The sequence below is a fragment of the Nannospalax galili genome, unplaced genomic scaffold, assembly GCF_000622305.1.
Source record: "Nannospalax galili isolate Female #2095 unplaced genomic scaffold, S.galili_v1.0 scaffold461, whole genome shotgun sequence".
In the NCBI taxonomy this organism is placed as follows: Eukaryota; Metazoa; Chordata; class Mammalia; order Rodentia; family Spalacidae; genus Nannospalax; species Nannospalax galili.
Window position 1 is genome coordinate 6,512,899 of NW_008349975.1, and position 6,499 is coordinate 6,519,397.

Consider the following 6,499-nt stretch of genomic DNA (forward strand, 5'->3'; position numbering starts at 1 on the left):
ATTTGATGTGTTTGAATGGTTTACCTGCATGTAAGTACATCATTTGCAGACAGTACCTGCAGAAGCCAGAAGACGGCATCAGATCCCCTGATACTGAAGTATTGGACAGTTGTTAGCCACCATGTGGGTCCTGGGAAATGAATCAGGATCCTCTGGAAGAGGAGCCAGTGCTCTTAATGTCCTCAGACCCTTTGGGCTATAATTTAACCCTCTGCTCCATATTGTGAACAGCATACCACCCAATTGGAGCCCAGTCCTAGGGGTTTCAATTGCCCTCTGCTCCACTTTCTTTTTTTTTTTTTTTTTCATTCTCTACTGAAAGTGGAGTTTTACTGGTATCACCTATTTCATAGCATAGCTCTTCTCCAACTATTTCATGTATTCTCTGAAGATCTTAACAGTCAGTACATTTGTGTCCTCTGTCATCTTAATTCTCTAGAATCTTGATGCTTATCTTGTGCATAAATAAAATTTTAACATTATACATTGAAGAAGAAAAAAGTTTACATACTTAGTATTCAGTAGCAAGATAAAATTATCTTACACACAATTATCATACAATATTTACCCTTTATAATTATTACTAAGATTGAAGGAAATAATGACAGAAATGGATAACTGCCTAATTTCAAGGATTATAAGATAATATAATAGCATATTATTACCAAGAATGAACATACAGAGAGCAATAACAGTGACTAGATGTATACAGACTTAGAGAAACCCCTCAGTTTTTCACTTTGTGAAATATCTCTTACCCACTATTCAATGGGATAATAGGCTTTCAAAGGAAGAAAGCATCCTCATGACAATGAGAACATGGCTTTCTCTATATTACAAAGCAGTACTCCAGAGAAACTTTGAAGGAATTTGGAAGCAATCAGCTTGAGGAGAACTATTTTCATGTTCCTAGGTGATTTCTGGTACACCTGAATATTCTGAGGATTAGTGTCAGGACCAAGATGGGAAAAAAAGGTAGTGAATTATGAGACATCATCAATTTCCAAGCTGAGTTAGTTTTTAAGTTTCCCTTTCTTTAGGTAGTTAAGGGAAGAAAGTCAATCGAAGTCTTTACCAGAAATTGAGAGAATGGGTTTAGTTACAGTCTGTCATGCTTTTCACATGTGAGAGACTGCATTTGGTGACTATTACAAGAACTTTAGGAAACCTTGCATGTAGGATCATAGATAATAATAAAAACCTCTTCAAAGTAAGTTCTCCTACTCTAAAGTATTATAACCAAAATTAAATGCACATAATTAAAGTCTAAGTTATTTCTTCACTAATAGGTATGTGCTTATGTTGTCAATGGCAGTTCAATAATTGAATAATTTGAATGGTAAAAATGGTAAAATGGTCACTTTTGTTGTTTTTTTTTTTTTGAAAAATTACAGAAATAGCCAAAAATTTAAGATTTTGCAACAGAATGCAACAATTACTCTTGCAAACACTCCCAGGCTAGAGGCCTTTCAGCTGTCTGATCGTAGTTATTTTGTTTCCTCTAGATAAGTTCTTTTTCCCTTAGTTTCCTGTAAAACAAACACAACTTTCACATAATGTTAAGTCAACTGTGGAATGAGAAAAAAAACCTACAAAAATACTTACTTTGCTTTTAATATGTAACTGCTTTTCCTATGGCCTTTATTCCTCTCTAAGGAAAAAGAGCCTATCTCATGAGGCAGGAATATTTTTGATGTAGTTATGAATATTTATAAATTTCTTCATTACTATTTTGTTAGAGAATAATTATTGAGCAATTTCCACATTCACACTCTGGAATGCAGTGCTATATGAAACCTACAAGGGTCTGTCACCAAGGAGATAACATATGAAACACTCTGCAAACATTTTGTTAGGCTTTTATCTTCATAATTGGTCACATTTGGATATTTTGTCTTTGGACATAACGTCCCATTTCCCAAACAGGCTATATATCACAGAACTAAACTCAGACATGATTTTGAACATTTTGATCCTTTAAACACTTATGAATTAATAGCCTTTGGTTTTGTCAGCAGTATCAAATAGTTGTAGAAGAGACAAAATTTACAGACCTAAAGTCAAAATTTTAATCTCTAATTTTTAATGAAAGATATATTAAACATGAAATATTGAATTAATATATTCTTACCATGCTTGTGCATTGATAATGCCTAGTTAATGCTTCTAAGGCCAATCACATATTAAGCTCAATAGTTATCTCAGATTCTCATTTTTATACACAACCTTTGATAAAGTTAATTCCTTGTATGGTGCTTGTTAATTCTTCCAACTCAAAAAATAACTAAAATAACACCTTTGCTGCTTTATGAACCCCGTATGGTATACTTGTTTAATATTTACTGACATGGTTTTAGTTAGTTTTTCATGTTTAAGCCTTCCAGCTTCAAATGTGTAGGATGCAACATGATTTACAGAGTCAAACTCCACCAGTCAGTGAACAATGGATCTTGTAGATTTGTACTTGCATTTTCAGTAGTATTTATTAATTATATATTTGGCACAAAAAAGCAAATGAATTGTTCTTTGAAATTAAATGGGTTATGACTTGTTAGTTCTAGGATACTGGCAGCAGCTCCATCAAGTGATATTAATATAATCAGTACAAACACTCTTTGATAACAATGATGAAATCAATATAGCATTTAAGTATTGTCATCCTGGTTTTATTGTCATAAACTCCAGGGATGGTGTGTGAAAAAAATATAGTAGGCTCAGACTTCACTTATGTCCTTGGCTACCATACACTCCAAACTGTCTTCCATTCATGCCATTTTTTAGCATTATGCCCAAAGCTTTTAAGGAAATTTTTCATGGTTGGTTATATCTGTTCATATGTTTTCCTCATAGTCTTTGAACAGATGTGCTCTTGTTCACCTCCCATCACTTTTAAGCAGCCTACAATGCAGATATTATGAAATACAGCAGTTTTGTTGTGACCTCTTCATTCTGAAAGTATCAATGATTTTTTTTTTAAATTCTGTGTTTCTGTGTGTGTTGGTGTGAGTGTGCCTCTTGTGTGTGAGTACCCCAGAAGCCGGAGGAGTGCATCTAATTCCCTGGAGTAGAATTACAGGTGGTTGTGAGTTATCTCATGTAGATGCTGGGATTCTGAACTTGGGTACTCTGGAAGAGCAGTAAGAGCTCTTAACTGCTGAGACATTTATCCAACCCCTCAATAAAACTCTTATGTTTCTGTTTATTTTAGTGACTTTATTTTTCTTTTAGGATACATCGCTACCTGTTGTCTAAAGGTTGTAATGTTATCTTCCCATAAGATGGCTTTGTTTGGTACTCTATTTTATCAGGAATAAACTACAGGGATTATGAATACTTTATAGGGAAGAAAATGAACTCAGCATCACATATCCCTCTAAGGAAAAAAAAGAAGGGACTTGTCCTCAATTATTTTATAAATGTGTTACATTTGTCATTATAAGGAGAAAGAACGGAAGACTACCATGTAATACTAAGGAAGGACCGTCATAGGTGTGGGCAATTGACATTATATTACTGTGTTCATTTAGCTTCCAGCACATGTAGTAATGGCATAGCCTGTTGAGGTATAAATAAAAATGTAAACACTCTCTTAATTGTGTGATTCTGCATGTGAATTGGCAAAATAAGACTCACAAGTATAGCCTGGGATATGTTTTCAGATTTGGGGATATAGTTAAGCTTTTAAGTTGGCAGGTAAGAACATTATAGGATGGAGTCATCAGTTATTTTGATATGAAAAGTAGCTGCAATGGTAAGAATGAAGTGAAAGTCTGTTGACTTTGTTAAAAAGATTTCCTTTGGAAGTCATGTATTTAGCAATGACAAACGAAACTCAAGCTATTCAGAAAATGAGTATAAAATTCAATGATTCATAGTCATTTAAATTGCCTTATTGAATGCTTTTCTGCTTGAATACACGGAATGTGTTTTATTTTTTGCTTTTATAACATGGCAGTGTAAAAGAAGTAAAATCCAGACCTGACTGCTCAGTAGAGAAGAACAGTTTATGCAGAGTCAAGAATAAAACAGGATTTGAATCTGAAACATGGTGGTCAAAAAACATTAAAACATCACTTGACTATTACAAAATTTTTCTACTAGATACAAACTATAGAAAGAATTTACAGATAAAGTAATATTTTGTCATCCTTCCCAATTGTGAACAAGACTGGTGTTATAATGTTTATTTCATGCCTACCAAATTTCAGTCAATTTTTGTTATTTTAAGTATTCTAAGATTTTAATACAAGTTGTAACCAATTTCAAAAGTAGAGATTTACTTCTAGGTATTGCTTTTAGATTATTTGTTATTAAAATATTTTATATATTATTTTTATTTTATGTGTACATGTGTATTATCTGCATCTGTGTAAGTGCATTGGTGTTATGCAATGCCCACAGAGGTCAGAAGAGGACTTTGGATCCCCTGGAATAGGAGTTATAGATGGTTGTTAGCCACCTTGTGGGTGCTGGTAACCGAACTCAGGTTCTCTGAAAGAGCAATCAGTGCACTTAACAACTGAGCCGTCTTTGCAGCCGCCATGGATAGTTTGTCATTTTTAAGATTTCATTTCACTGGAAGTAAACAATTTGTAGCTTAATCCTGATACAGAAAAGAAAAAAATCATTCTTATTTATTTTAGCAGTTCATTAGGTCAGGAATCTGCTTCTAGTGGTGAATGCTTTCTTAAACATTTCTCAGTTGGCAAATGAGAGGCTGGATCTCACTTATACTCCAATGTTCTTTCCATTTATATCTTCAAGTCCACAGCCTTAAAGTTACTCAGGAAGTGATAATCTCGCTTAAGTTAAACCACCTTGAAACTAAGACTGTTTTGATTTTGTTATCATTCCTTTGCTGAGTAAAAAGGTGTCTATTGTGATTTTCGTGGCTACATTTTTGGGCATTTATGTGCTTATAGTTTTGCTTTGTTTTGTTTTTCTCTCCATTTATTCTTTGCCTAAATAGACTGTCAGAACTCTATGACTATGAGTTATTCCAAGGTTAGTCTTCTGGAAAATAAACAATCTGCATTCTAGCAGGAATGTAAGCAGCAGACACAGAATTTAGCAGTACTTCAGTGAAATAATCAGCCACCTAGAGGAAAATAAGAGGATCTAGTAATGGAATATTGTCATTGTGATTATTGCTGGCAAACACAGTCAGGTCTGTCTCTGTAGTTAAAACAAAAAATAAGCCGGACTTCACCTTGAAACTAGAAACTACAAAATGAAATGCCTGTATGTCACATCGTTTTTCACTTCTTTGTGATGGTCACCGAGTGCCAGCTTTTGTAGCTAATGTGTAAGAATTTGAAGTTCATAAACCATTCAAGAGCTGTGGAAGCCACAATGTAAACAATCGAAATTAATCATGCTTTATTCTGTTAATTTCATCTCTCATCAGACCATTCACACATGTTGTTCTATGTATCAGTTCTTGTAAAATCAGATTTATTAATTTATTATTCATATGGATGCATTTTAATTATAACTTTATATGTTTTGCCACAGGTATATTTGTAAAAATAATCACCACAATTGATATGCTGTTCATATTTTTCACTTCTAGAAGTTCCCACATATCTTTATACAAATTCTATTCCTATGCAAAAATTGATGCGGTTTTTATTGCAAAATTCACAACTATACAGATACAGTTTTGTGTGTATGGAATTACATAGCATATATTCCTTCTTTGGCTTTCCTCAAACAGAACAATTTTTAAACACATGTTACTAGAGAAAAATCCTGATAAAACAAATTTGTAAAAGGTTTCCATCAAAATTACAGTAAAAATGTTTATTATTTTCTTTTTATGTATATGAGTGTATTGGCTGCATGGACATAAGTGCATCTATGTGTGTAATGACCACAGATGTCAGAAGAGGGCATCAGATACCCTGGAACTGGAGCAACGGATATTTTTAGTTGCCATGTAGGCACTAGGTTCAAACACAGGTCCTCTGCAAGAGCAGCCAGTGCTATTAACCATTCAGCCATCTCTGCAGCCCCAACATTTAAATATTTTTGATTGAGACAAAGACAACAGCTTTTTTTGGTCACAGATTTTATATATATATGGTACTCAAGGCACAATAATAAAATGAATGTATTTTTGAAACAGACAAAATTCTTGATTAGAACAATGGCTCCCATACACAAGTGGATAGATGTTAAATATCATGAATCCACAAAGAAATGCAAAAATCAAACCCTAAAGATACAATATCGCATATTCATCCCACTGAGCAGTTGACCAGAATGTGGAAGAACAGAAGTTTTCAAATGACTCTAATGAGAGCAATTAAATAATAGCTCCTTTAAAAAAGCCAATTTAAAGTATTCCTTGAGAAATGTTTATAATTCTATGAGAATGTAAATAGTTTCACAGTAATTGTTTTCCAGTTAGAATATTCTAACTTAATTGCAGCGCAGTCTCTTTAATTTCTTGTTCATTAATTTTTAACTAACTTCATAAAAGAATAAGAATAAAAAA